Below are 14870 nucleotides of genomic sequence, written 5' to 3'. Positions count from 1 at the left end.
ACTGTCTCTACTAAAAATACAAAAGAAAATTAGGCGGCACAGTGGCACACACCTGTAGTCCCAGCTACTCGGGAGGCTGAGGTGGGAGGATCACCTGAGCCTGGGAAGTCTAGACTACAGTGAACCATGATAGCACCACTGTACTCCAGCCTGGGCGACTGGAGTGAGATCCTGTCTCTAAAATAAATAATGAAAGAAAGATAACAAAAATAAGAGGGCACTAGCCCTACAGATACCAATCTGGCCAATCTGGTAATATGGGAATGAAAACAGTGTGGCAACATGCAAGAATAGACACAGTGACTAAAGAACAGAATAGAGAGATTAGAAACAGATCCAAGAACATGTGGGGGAGAAGGGGAATTGCTGGTCAATGAAGGGACAAAAATGGCCAGAAATAGGGCTGGAACAGTTGGCCATCCCCAAAAGGAAAAATAAGATTTGATCCTCTGGCACATCAATTACAAAAATAAATTCTGGGCCGGGCTTGGTTACTCACGCCTGTAATCCCAGTACGTCTGGAGGCCGAGGAGGGCAGATCACTTGAGGTCAGCAGTTTGAGACCAGCCTGACCAACATGGAGAAACCCTGTCTCTCCTAAAAATACAAAAATTAGCTGAGCATGGTGGTGCACGCCTGTAATCCAGCCTGGGCGACAGACCAAAACTAAAAAAAAAAAAAAAAAAAAAAAAACTTCTGGTGGCATTACAGATCTAAATGTATAAAGTCAAACCATAAAATATAGGCACTGGTGCCTGTAATCCCAGCTACTGGCGAGGCTGAGGTGGGAGAATTGCTTGAACCTGGAAGGTGGAGGTTGCAGTGAGCTGAGATTGTGCCACTGCACTCCAGCCTGGGCGACAGAGCAAGACTGTCAAAAAAATAAATAAGTAAATAAATTAAATTAAATATAGGCTCAGATCTTTAGGAATTTGGGATAGGCCGGGCACGGTGGCTCACGCCTGTAATCCCAGCACTTTGGGAGGCCGAGGCAGGTGGATCACAAGGTCAGGAGATCGAGACCATCCTGGCTAACACGGTGAAACCCCGTCTCTACTAAAAATATAAAAAATTAGCCGGGCGTGGTAGTGGCGGGCACCTATAGTCCCAGCTACTCGGGAGGCTGACGCAGGAGAATGGCGTGAACCCGGGAGGCGGAGGTTGCAGTGAGCCAAGATCGCGCCACTGCACTCCAGCCTGGGCGACAGAGCAAGACTCTGTCTCAAAAAAAAAAAAAAAAAAAAGGATTTTGGGATAGTAGAGAATTATGTGTTGTATAGATTTTTACAAACTTTTTGTTATGGTAATTTTTTAAATTACGAGAATAGTATAATAAACTCCTATGCATGAGCCACCTAGCTTCAATAGTAAGTTGAAATCTTATGATACTACAAAAGATACTACAAAGTGAAAAGACAATCCCCCACAGGCGGAAGGAGATATTTGCAGTCCATATAATTGAAAAAGATTTAGTATCAATTACAAGTAACATACTTTTATAATCAATAGGGCCAGAAGTGGTAGTTCACCCCTGTAATCCCAGCATTTTGGAAGGCTGATGCAGGAGGATCACTTGATCCCAGGAGTTCAAGGCCAACCTGGGCAACATAGTGAGGCCCTGTCTTTATTAAAACATAATATAATCAATAAGAAAATGACAGAAAAAGAAACAAAGGATCAGAGGTGGCAATTTCCTGAAACATGAGTAAGTAATCCATAAATGTGAAAAGCTAGTTATCCCTGACAATGGAGAACTGCAAACTATACCCAGAAAGAGTTACCACATCATACTCCTGAGAAGTGGCAAGTCATAGGGTACTGGAAGGAGAGGTGGTGCTTTTCTGTTGTTTGTTTTTTTTTGAGACGGAGTCTCACTCTGTCCCCCAGGCTGGAGTGCAGTGGCATGATCTCAGCTCACTGCAACCTCTGCCTCCTGGGTTCAAGCGATTCTTCTGCCTCAGCCTCCGGAGGAGCTGGCATTACAGGCGTCTGCCACCACACCTAGCTAATTTTTGTATTTTTATCAGAGATGGGGTTTCACCATGTTGGTCAGGCTGGTCTCGAACTCCTGACCTCAGCCTCCCAACATGCTGGGGTTACAGGCATGAGCCACCACGCCCAACCTGTTTGTTTTGACACGGAGTTTCACTCTTGTTGCCCAGGTTGGAGTGCAATGGCGCCATCTCAGCTCACTGCAACCTCCGCCTCCCAGGTTCAAGCGATTCTCCTGCCTCAGCCTCCTGAGTAGCTGGGATCACAGGCGTGTGCCAGCACATCCGGCTAATTTTGTATTTTTAGTAGAGACAGGGTTTCTCCATGTTGGTCAGGCTGGTCTCCAACTCCCGACCTCAAATGATCCGCCCACCTCAGCCTCCCAAAGTGTTGGGATTACAGGCATGAACCATTTCGCCCGTCCCGTTTGTTTGTTTGGAGACCCAGTCTTACTCTGTAGCCCAGGCTGGAGTGCAGTGACGCAAACTCCGCCCCCCGGGTGCAAGTGATTCTCATGCCTCAGCCTTCTGAGTAGCTGGGATTACAGGTGTGCACCACCATGCCCAGCTAACTTTTGTAATTTTAGTAGAGATGGGCTTTCACCCTGTTGGCCAGGCTAGTCTTAAACTCCTGACCTCAGGTGATCCGCCAGCCTCAGCCTCCCAAAGTGCTGGCATTACAGGTGTGAGCCACTGCTCCCAGCCTGGAGAAAGAGTTTATAACACAATGATTTCAGAGGGCAATTTGGCAATATCTGATAAGCCTGGAATTGCATGTTTATTATTTCCCTGGAACCCAGCAATTCTAAACAGCAGGGGTGGCTCTAGAGAAACTCCCATAGATGTGATGCAGAGACATGTACAAGGATGTCCAGGCTGGGAGTGATGGCTCTCGCCTGTAATCCTAGCACTTTGGGAGGCCGAGGCAGGAGTTTGAGACTAGCCTGGCCAACATAGTGAAACCCTGTCTCTAATAAAAATACTAAAATTAGTTGGATGTGGTGGTGGCAGGTGCCCGTAATTCCAGCTACTCAGGAGGCTGAGGCAGGGGAATCGCTTGAACCTGGGAGGCAGAGGTTGCAGTGAGCTGAGATCATGCCACTGCACTCCCAGCCTGGGCAACAGAGTGAGACTCTGTCTCAAAAAAAAAAGAAAAAAAAAACCAAAATTGTCCATTCATGTTCTTTATAATAACAAAAAAATTAGAAACAACTTAAATGTCCATGAATAGGAGAATAGAAAAGTAAATTTAGATTTATTCATAAAACAGAATACTATACAGCAGATAAAATGAAAGTACAATCTCATGTATCAAAGGGGATAAGTATCAAAAACATGATACATGGCCGGGCGCGGTGGCTCACGCCTGTAATCCCAGCACTTTGGGAGGCCGAGGTGGGCGGATCACAAGGTCAGGAGATCGAGACCATCCTGGCTAACACGGTGAAACCCCATCTCTACTAAAGATACAAAAAATTAGCCGGGCACGGTGGCAGGTGCCTGTAGTCCTAGCTACGCGGGAGGCTGAGGCAGGAGAATGGCGTGAACCCCGGGGGGCGGAGCCTGCAGTGAGCCGAGATTGCGCCACTGCACTCCAGCCTGGGTGAAAGAACGAGACTTCGTCTCAAAAAAAAAAAAAAAAAAAAACATGATACATAATGTGAGTAAAATAAAACCAAATGGCAAAAGGATATGGGCCAAATTACATCATATTTGTAAGAATTTATGATACATGAGCAATAATGTATATTTTTGTGGGTGCATATCCATGTAGTAAAAGTAGAAACATAGCCAGGTATAGTGGCTCACGCCTGTAATCCCAACATTTTGGGAGGCTGTGGTGGGAGGATCACTTGAGCCCGGAAAGTTGAGGCTGCTGTGAGCCACAATCATGCCATTGCACTTCAGTCTGGGTGACAGAGCGAGACCCTGTCTCTCACACACATAAAAAAAAAATTACAGCACAGATGGGAAAGACAGAATTTCAGGAGAGTGGTTCTCTCTCAGGGAGAAGGGGCAGAGACGGCGATGTTCCACAGGGAGAGAAGGGGACTATAGCTGTTTCAGTAATGTGTTATTCCTTTAAAAAATAAATAAAGTGGCCAGGCATGGTAGCTTGCGCCTGTAATCCCAGCACTTTGGGAGGCAGAGGTGGGCAGATCACTTGGGGCCAAGAGTTGGAGACCAGTCTGGCCAACATGGCAAAACCCCATCTCTACTAAAATTACAAAAATTAGCTGGGCTTGGTGGTGTGCACCTGTAATCCCAGCTACTTAGGAGGCTGAGGCAGGAGAATTGCTTGAACCCAAGAGGTGGAAGAGGTTGCAGTGAGCTGAGCTTGTGCCACTGCACTCTAGCCTGGGCGACAGAGCAAGACTTTGTCTCAAAAATAATAATAATAATAATAATAAATAAATAGAAAATGGAAAGAAATAAGACAAACTGTTAACACTTTAATCTTGGTGGCGAATATATGGCAGTATTCTGTATACTATTTGCTATCCTCTGTATTTTATTATTATTCTGCACACCATCTATTTAACATGGTGTGAAACATGTACCGGTCTCCCTAACCGCTGCAGTCTTTCTCTAGATCTCCCAAACTCTCTTCCATCTTTTTCCCTCCCTTTCCTTCCCGACCTCCCACAAGTTTCTGGCTCCCCAGAAGTCGAGGCAGTGTGGTCTGGCAGTTAGGGAGTGCGGTGCTGGCAGGCAGGCCTCTTGCTTCCAGCTGTCCCCGAGCAGCCTCCTTTCTGTCCTCAGTGTCTCCTTGGGTGTCTAGAGCTGACCCCTTTCCACCCTGCCTTTCCTCTCCAGCCCCCATAGGCAGGAGTTGGCTCTTTGTGCCAGGGATGAGGGATCTTGCTGGAGGTGAGGCTGCCATCAAGGGAGTGGAACAGGATGGGCAAAGAGGGAGTCTGGGGGTGACCTTGCCACACCACACCATGGCAATCCTGGGAGTGAAGCCTGCTCCCTGCATCACGGCCCAGAAGGACTGCAGGTGTCCAGCAGAGCTCTGCTTATCACTCTCCTCCTGCTCCTTGAAAATCCAGTGGATGCCCCTGCCCAGGCTGGCCTATTTCCTTCCCCCCTTGCCCCATCTTCCTCTTAACAAGAGAGTTCTGGAAATATGAGGGAAGGGACTAGAGACTTCATTCTAAGAGTGATGAGGACCTGGAATGGTGGGTTTGGGGAAAATACATTTTTCAATACCACTAAAGGCAAGTCCATACCAGTTATGACAACAGATGTCGTTAAACTTCTCTGTGTTTAGTTCACCTGATGAGTATTCTATTTGGATCTGATAACATATATATCAAAGAACAAAGAATATTGGAATAGTTCTTTTTAAAGAGCTGCTACATTTTGAACATATCTCCAAGAAAGCGGGTACCTGCACAAAACTCTACCCATGGAGATTACTTTTTTTTTTCTTTTTTTTTGGAGACGGAGTTTTGCTCTTGTCTCCCAGGCTGGAGTGCAGTGGCACCATCTCAGTTCATGGCAACCTCTGCCTCCTGGGTTCAAGTGATTCTCTTGCCTCAGCCTCCTGAGTAGCTAGGATTACAGGTGTGCGCCCCCACGCCCAGCTAATTTTGTATTTTTAGTAGAAACAGGTTTTCACCATGTTTTAGCCAGACCGGTCTCGAACTCCTGACCTCAGGTGATCCACCAGCCTTGGCCTCCCAAAGTGCTGGGATTACAGGCATGAGTCACCGCGCCTGGCCAGAAATTACTGTTAGAATTAGAATCATGCTGGAAGAGAGCGGCTGTGTGATTGGATTCATTTTAGGTGGAGAGGGCAGCTCTGAGACCAAATAATAGTAATAGTATTATTTCGTAGAAACACAATATGGGGTGATAGTTAAGCAGATGAACTCTGGAGCTATGCTGCCTATGTGCAAATCCCAGCTCCTCTACTGCCAGTGTGGAATCTTAGGCAAATAAATCATTAGCCATTCTGTGCCTCAGTTCACTTTTCTGTGAAATGGAGCCAATTTGTTAGGATTAAGGGCATAATACAGGTTAAATGTTAGAATGGTACCTGGTATAGAAAACATGTCAGGTGCAGTGGCTCACACCTGTAATCCCAGCACTTTGGGATTACATCCAGCCTGGGTGACAGAGCAAGACTCTATCTGGAAAAAAAAAAAAGAAAAAGAAAACATGACAATGTAAATATTCAATGACTATTAGCACTCTTTGTTATATCTCATAGCTCATATTCATTTATTCTATTATTATTTACAAGTATATGGTTCAACTGGCCCTTATAATTTTCCCTTGAGTGTTCTCTTCCTTGACAGATGAATAAACAAGTTCGGAGAGGGCCTCGGTGACAGAAGAGGGTGGGAGGAAGACAGCCAAGGTAAAAAAGTGTGTGCATCAGACCTGGGAGGGTTCCAATTCCAGCTGGGGCACTTTGGCCCTTAAGAGGCATCCTGGATGGAGAGCTTTGAAGGTTCAAAATAGGGAGCGGTCACATTAGCTGGGACCGCCATTGGTTGCTTTAGTCAACACACTCTTGTGCCAGCTCTCGAAGTACATCAGAGAAAAAGACAGTCCTGCTCTCAAGATATGGTCAGTAGGAGAGACAGGAGGAAACAGGAAATTACAAGGCAGAAAAAGAAATGGCCTGCACCTTAGAAGTCCAGGGCACTTGGCCAATGTGTGAAAAGTGAGAGCTGGCTTCCTGGAGGGTGGAGCTTTAACCCGAGGCCTGGAGTGGCCAGAGAGAGAAGAGGGCTTCCAAGAGGAAAAGAGGGGGTGTCCTGGGAATGAAGGATGGGTAGAATGTGACAAACAGCCCCTCTATCCATGCTGTAGGGAGGGGGTTAGAGTCCAGGTGAGGAAGAATAGGAGCAGACGGGAGCCAGACAGTGGGGTGAATTCAGGAAATGCTTAGCGGACCTGAGGCGTCAGCCAGCAACAATGCTCAGGCGAGTCCTGGACGTCCCTCCTGGCTGTGTCACTAACAGAAACAGGGAAACCAGGACCCTTTTGGGGGATGAGGTGATGATCCAGGTTCCCAACAGGATTCTGAAGCCCTATGAAACCTAGCATTTGACGTCTCTGGAGGGAGTGGATGGGGGGCAAGAGAAAAGTGGGTGGGGGGAAGCGGGGTCGAGGAGAGAATGAAGCTGCTGTGGGGATGAGCAGGACAGGCACTTGGAGATTCCCACGTCAGCACCTCATTCACCTTCCTTGGAAGACAGAATAAGCTCAGAGAGCTGTCCAACAGGTAGGAAAGTGCAGTTACAGACTCCCACAGGGATGGAGTCAGTTTAAGACAATTATTTTGTAATTACTGTGTGAATAAACACACACACACACACACAGGCAAGTGCACACACACACACACACACAGGCACTGATAAACAGCAAGAAGAGGCCGGGTGTGGTGGCTCACACCTGTAATCCCAGCACTTTGGGAGGCTGAGGTGGGCGGATCATCTGAGGTCAGGAGTTCAAGACCAGCCTGGCCAACATGGAGAAACCCGTCTCTACTAAAAAATGCAAAAGTTAGCCGGGCATGGTGGCACGTGCCTGTAATACCAGCTACTCGGGAGGCTGAGATGGGAGAATCGCTTGAACCCGGGAGACGAAGGCTGCAGTGAGCCGAGATCCTGCCACTACATTCCAGCCTAGGAGACAGAGTGAGACTCTGTCTCAAAAAACAAAAAAAAATTTATAAGAAAAAACAAAAATGGGCCGGGTGCAGTGGCTCACGCCTGTAATCCCAGCACTTTGGGAGGCCGGGGGGAGCCGATCACCTGAGGTCAGGAGTTCCAGACCAGGCTGGCCAAGGTGGTGAAACCCCATCTCTACTAAAAATATAAAAACCAGTCAGGTGTGGTGGTGGGCAACTGTTATCCCAGCTACTTGGGAGGCTGAGGCAGGAGAATCGCTTGAACATGGGAGGCAGAGGTTGCAGTGAGCCTAGATCACACCATTGCACTCCAGCTTGGGCAACAGGAGAAAAACTTTGTCTCGAAAAAAAAAAAAAAAAAGAAAAAGAAAAAAAAATGTCCAATACAAAAATGGGCAAGGACAAGAGGCTTAGGCAGGAGGATCACTTGAGCCCAGGCATTCCAGGCTGTAGTGCCTGATGATTCCCCCCTGTAAATAGCTGCCATACTCCAGCCTGGCAACATAGTGAGACCTTAAAAAAAAAAAAAAAAATATATATATATATATATATATATAAAATATGTAACTATCTCTTTATATTCTTTGGGAACATATATATAACATATATGTTACAAATAATATAATATATATTTAATATAACATATGTTATATGTAACATATAACACATATATGTAACATATATAACACGTTATAGATAATATGTATTTCATATATAACATATATATGTTCCCAAAGAATATAAAGAGATAGTTCATAGAAAATAAAATACAAGCAAAAGCAAAAAATGAAGAGTTGCTCAATCTCATTTGCCGTAAGAGAAATGCAAATTATGGCTATGCTGAAATACCATTTTTCTTCTACCAGATTAGAAATATGTAAAAACGTGCCCACACACAGTGTTTATGAGTCTGTAGGGGAAAACGGCAGTCTCTTATCTTGCTTGTGGGAGTACAAATTAGTATTACCTTTATAGAGGGGAATTTCCTTTTTTTCAGAATTACTGACATACATACTCTTTAGCCCAATAATCCTACTTCTGGAAATTTATTGTATAAAAATATTTTACTGGGATAAAATAACATGTATAGTGTTATTTATTGCAGCATTATTTATAATAATGAAAGATTGGAAAAAACTATCAACAAAGAACTGCTAAATAATGAGACTTTAATCCAGTGCAATACTATGCAGCTATAAAAAAAATAAGGAAGCTCTCGGCCAGGCACGGTGGCTTATGCCTGTAATCCTAGCACTTTGGGAGGCCGAGGTGAGCAGATCACTTGAGGTCAGGAGTTCAAAACCAGCCTGGCCAACATGGTGAAACCTCATCTCAAAAAAGAAAAAAAAAAAAAAAATTAGCCGGGCATGGTGGCGGGTGCCTGTAATCCCAGCTACTCGGGAGGCTGAGGCAGGATAATCGCTTGAACCCCGGAAGCGGAGGTTGCAGTGAACTGAGATGGCACCATTGCACTCCAGCCTGGGCAACAAGAGCAAAACTCCAACTCAAAAAAAAAAAAAAAGTAAGCTCTCTATATACTAATAGAAAAATATCTCCAAGATATATATTTTTTAATTGCTTTTAAAAATAAGCTAGCTTTTGGGCTAGGCACAGTTGCTCATGCCTGTAATCTCAATACTTCGGGAGGTCAAGGCAAGAAGATCACTTGAGCCAGGAGTTTGAGACCAGCCTGGGCAACACAGTGAGACTGTCTCTACAAAAAATTAAAAAAAAAAGCTGGCCATGTTGGCGTGCACCCATAGTCCCAGCTACATGAGAGAGTGAGGCAGAAAGATCACCTGAGCCCAGGAGTTCAAGGCTTCAGTGAGCCATGATTGTACCACTGCACTGCAGCCTGGGCGACAGAGGGAGACCCTGTGCCTAAACAAAACAAAACAAAACAAAAACAAACACACAAAAAGCAACCACAAAAAACAAAAGAAGCCAATGAGCTCATCCTGCTTTACTTTTTCTTCACTCACCATCTTCTCAGGCTCTACAGCTGTGGCTGGGTGGCATCTAGTCTGCTGCTTCTGTTGCATGGCATTCCATGGTTTTCAAGCACATTTGGCATCCAATTTTCTCGGAGACCAGAGGATGAAGCTGCAAAGATATTCTGAGGGAGGAGAGAAGTGGGGTTGAGGCTGTTTCTCTGACGTAGCCTTATTCTTTGCAGTAAAAATGGAGGCTGCAGTGAGAGATCTGGGGGAAATCGGGGCAGTGGGTGTGGAGAATGGCAGTCAGTCATCAGGAGAAGAAATCTAGCTTGCCATGTGGCCTCCATCGAGGTCAACCAGCATGGATCGGGAGGATGCAGGCAGCATGGTTTAGTGCCCATTCCCAGCAAAACTCAGCCACCTGGTTTTATGAGCAGAGGACTAAAAGGGACTAGAAAGTGTGGACTGCCTGCCTGCGGTTACAGGTCCCTCGGAGACAGCAAGGACGTAGTGGGAATGGCCTCCCAGGGCACTCAGGCTGAGCTGGGATGGAGTTGCAGTGAAGTTGGATGGAAATGGAGCCTGAAGGGACTAGAAGAATGGTGTGCCTCATTTTCCAAATTTTAAATAATATTGTATATAGCCATTGCTAATAATATTTAATGCAAGCAAATGGCAAACACTAACGTAATAGTAAGGACTATTGTAAATCTAATATGCATCTTGCTTATTCAACTCTGTGTCATAACCCTCATGCCATTTGTGTTATTTAGTTCAATAGCTTGATATTTTATCGTGTGTAACATCTGATGTGTATTTATTTATTTTTGAGACAGAGTCTCCCTCTGTTGCCCAGGCTGGAATGCAGTGGTTTGATCAGAGCTCACTGCAGCCTTGAACTCCTGGGCTCAAGCAATTTTCCTGCCTCAGCCTCCCGAGTAACTAGGACTATAGGCATGACCCACCACTCCTGGCTATATAACGTGTTCACAATTGAAAATTTTTATTTATTTATTTTTTACTATTATAGATAATATCAAAGTTTTTTTTTAAAAAAAGAATGATGTGAATAAGTGCTTCACTTTCATTATCGCAGTTGTCCATACAACACCCCTCTGAGATAGGAATTATCACCTCTAATTGACAGATTCAAAAGGACACTCTGTTAGAAAGGTAAAATAATTTGCCCAAAGACACACAGCTCGTGAATCTTCACCTTGAGCCACTATGCAAAGTGTTGGGAAAAGAAAATAACTTTTATTTGGCGAGGTGGCAGGTGCCTGTAATCCAGCTTCTTGGGAGACTGAGGCCTGGGAATCTCTTGAAACCGGGAGGCGGAGGTTGCAGTGAGCTGAGATCGCGCCACTGAACTCTAGCCTGGGCGACAAAGAGAGACTCTGGCTCAAAGAAATAAAAATAAATAAAATAAAAATAACTTTTATCTGAGGAATGCAAATCCTTTTAATTATCAGACCCAGAGAGATATTAACATGACACACAATTGCACCCTATACCCTGCTCTCGCCTTTAAGTTATGTATTCATCTCTTGAAACTGCTTGCTATTTCTACAGGTAGCTATAAATTATCCTAATAATGGGACACCAGACACTATAGCCAATAACTAATCAATGTTATTTCTGAAAACCAGTGAGAATTCCTGACAAATAGCTTTTTTTTTTTTTTTTTTTTTTTGAGACAGAGTCTCGCTGTGTCACCCAGGCACCCAGGCTGGAGTGCAGTGGCGCGATCTCGGCTCACTGCAAGCTCCGCCTCCCGGAGTCACGCCATTCTCCTGCCTCAGCCTCTCCAAGTAGCTGGGACTACAGGCGCCCGCCACCACGCCCGGCTAATTTTTTTGTATTTTTAGTAGAGATGGGGTTTCACCGTGGTCTCGATCTCCTGACCTCGTGATCCACCCGCCTTGGCCTCCCAAAGTGCTGGGATTACAAGCGTGAGCCACTACGCCCGGCATGACAAACAGCTTTGTATCATTCCACTCACTGTCCTCCTTTTTTACCTTTCTTTTCTTTTTTCTTTTTTTTTTTTTCGAGATGGAGTCTCGCACTGTCGCCCTGGCTGGAGTGCAATGGTGCAATCTTGGCTCACCACAACCTCCACCTCCCGGGTTCAAGCAATTCTCCTGCCTCAGCCTCCCAAGTAGCTGGGATTACAGGCGCCCACCACCACACCTGGGTAATTTTTTGTATTTTTAGTAGAAATGGGGTTTCGCCATGTTGGGCAGGCTGGTCTCGAACTCCTGACCTTGTGATCTGCCTGCCTCAGCCTCCCAAGGTGCTGGGATTACAGGCGTGAGCCACTATGCCTGGCCCTTTTTTACCTTTAAAAATGCATTTTGGGCCAGGCGCAGTGGCTCATGCCTTTAATCTCAGCACTTTGGGAGGCTGGGGGTGGTGGTGGGCGGTGGGGCAGATCACTTGAGGTCAGTAGTTTGAGGCCAGCCTGGACAACATGGTGAAACCCTGTGTCTACTAAAAATACAAAAATTAGCCATGCATGGTGATGTGCACCTGTAGTCCCAGCTACTCAGGAGGCTGAGGCAGGAGGATCACCTGAGCCAGGGAGGCAGAGGTTACAGTAAGCCAAAATTGCCACTGCACTCCGGCCGGGTGACAAAGAGAGGCCCTGACACACACACACACACACACACACACACACACACACACCCCCAAAAGAAAACAAAAGCCTTTTTTTTTTTTTTTTTTGAGACAAGGCCTTGCTCCATCACCCAGGCTGGAGTGCAGTGGCATGATCACATTTCACTGCAGCCTCGACCTCCTGGACTCAAGTGATCCTCCCACTTCAGCTCCCCACACAGCTGGGACCATAGGTGTGCACCACCAGTCCTGGCTAACTTTTTCTTTTCTTTTTTCGAGACAGTCTCACTCTGTCACCCAGGCTGGAGTGCAGTGGCACATTCTCAGCTCACTGCAAGCTCCGCCTCCCGGGTTCAAACGATTCTTATGCCTCAGCCTCCCGAGTAGCTGAGACCACAGCCGTGTGCCACCACGCCTGGCTATTTTTTTGTATTTTTAGTAGAGATGGGGTTTCACCATGTTGGCCAGGCTGGTCTTGAATTTCTGGCCTCAAGTGATCTGCCCACCTCAGCCTCACAAAGTGCTGGGGTTATAGGTGTAAGCCACTGTACCCAGCCTAAAAAATCCACTTGTAACTGCTGCTAATCAGAATGTATATTCAGAACAATTTGAATCTATTCTCCAGGGTTACAATCCTTAAGTTTGGCCCAAATAAACTCTCTAAGCATATGAAGTTTGCTTCATTTTATGTTTACAGAGTGTTCATGAGTAACCAGCTTTGTTACAAACCGGAAGGGATAGTCCTGATTTCAGAGTTTTCTGCTTCCTTTCCATCCTGGCTTGAAGTTGGCAGCATCTCACCCTAGACCATGGAACAAGGGGTGGGGTCAGCATCTTCCTAGGGTTCCCAGAACCAATTGGGACTGCCCGGGACTTCTCATAGTCTCAAAGGACCTGCTAGGTTTTTGTTTTTTAAAAGATGGAGTCTCCCTGTGTTGCCCAGGCTGGTCTCAAACTCCTCAGCCTCCCAAGTAGCTGGGATTACAGGCATGTGCCACCATGCCCGGCATGGACCTGTTAGCTTGAGGCTCTCACTGACCTCTCCCTGCTCTCTCTGGGGACTTTTGCTTATCACCCAGAGAAGCTCTGTGGAGAGCAGGTGGTGGCTGCCATCTCCTAGAGAAAGGGAGGGTGATGAGTGGGAGAACAGTCTTTCAAGAGGCTGCAGAGAGAGTGTGACCTATTCTTTCAGGCAGGACTGGAGACGGAGAGGAAGCAGGGAGGGCTGGCAGGACAGGAAATGATTCCTCTGAAGGCGGTGTGGGGTGGCAATAATGGAGGGAAGGTGGCTTTATAGCCAGGCAGACTAGCTTTAGTCTTTGAAGTCACAAAGGAGGCAGGGGCCAGGGCTGGTGCAGACAATCAGTCACCAGGTTAAGGAAAATCAGAATCCCACCTGCCCCACTAAGCACACAAGGGCTGGGTTTAGTGCACATGGAAGGAACCTAGTGACCCCAGGAAGCTGCACAGGTACACAGAGACAGGAAGGGTTTAGCTTCATTGGGGATGACAGATCTCTAATCTAGGGGAAGTTGGGGGCGCTGTCTCTACCTGAGAGGCTGAGAAGCACATGTGCTTGGGCTCCAGTGTCCCTGCCAGAAACCAGAAGGGGAGGCTGTGGAGGGCTCTCGAAGGACAGGAGGAGAAGTGCAGCTAAGGGGCTGCTGTGAGCGGCCTGGGTCTTCTCACTACTGCAGGGGGCTGGGGCTGGGGTTGGGGTGTGGGCACCTGGGGCAGAGACCCCGAGGTCAAAAACAGGTGGACCCAGAAATGAGTGTTTCTTCCAAGCCTCCTGCAAGGACAGTAGCTTGACAGGCAACAAATTTCTTTTTTTTTTTTTTTCACTTTTCTTTTTAATTCTCAGCAAGTCACTTCTATATAGAAGGGCGCGCCCTTATAGATGGAAGAATGGTGAGCGCACATTTGGACAAGGGAGGGGAAGGGGTTCTTATCCCTGACGCACGTGGCCCCTGCTGCTGTGTCGTTCCCCTATTGGCTAGGGTTAGACCGCACAGGCTAAACTAATTCTGATTGACTAATTTAAAGAGACTGACAGGGTGAGTGCTTTGGTGGGAGTCAGGCAGAGCAGGTAGCAGGTAATTGGAATAAATTAGGGTGGAGCAGGTGATTGGAATGAGTCAGGGTGGAGTAGGCAATTGAAAAGGTTGCTTTATGAGGAAGTTAAGTTTAAAAATAGAAGGCAAAGAATTGAACATACTGACATATTAATTCTTTGAAAAGAAATTTAGAACTCATATCTAACGATCCCTCCCCTTGTATTTCCTTACAGCTTTCTTTTCATACTTTTTTTTTTTAACATGTCTTGGCTTAGTTGCTTTGCTGCATTTTCTAAAAGAAGAAGCTTCTCTGGATAAGGTGGAGGATAGTTAAGGGAGGTTTTAGTAAGTGGACAGACAACAAATTTCTAACAATAATAATAATGATTTGAATCTGAACACCTTTAAGGCAGGAATGAGTTCACCTATTGCCACAGTCCTCAGCCCTCCCAGTCCCACACCAGCAGGATTTGTTCATTTATTTATTTATTTAATTTGTTTTTGAGACAGAGTCTTGCTCCGTCACCCAGGCTGGAGTGAAGTGGTATGATCTTGGCTCACTGCAACCTCCACCCCACAGGTTCAAGCAGTTCTCCTGCCTCAGCCTCCCAAGTAGCTG

The sequence above is a fragment of the Nomascus leucogenys genome, chromosome 17 (assembly GCF_006542625.1).
Source record: "Nomascus leucogenys isolate Asia chromosome 17, Asia_NLE_v1, whole genome shotgun sequence".
Lineage (NCBI taxonomy): Eukaryota > Metazoa > Chordata > Mammalia > Primates > Hylobatidae > Nomascus > Nomascus leucogenys.
Note: the sequence above shows the minus strand (reverse complement) of the source record.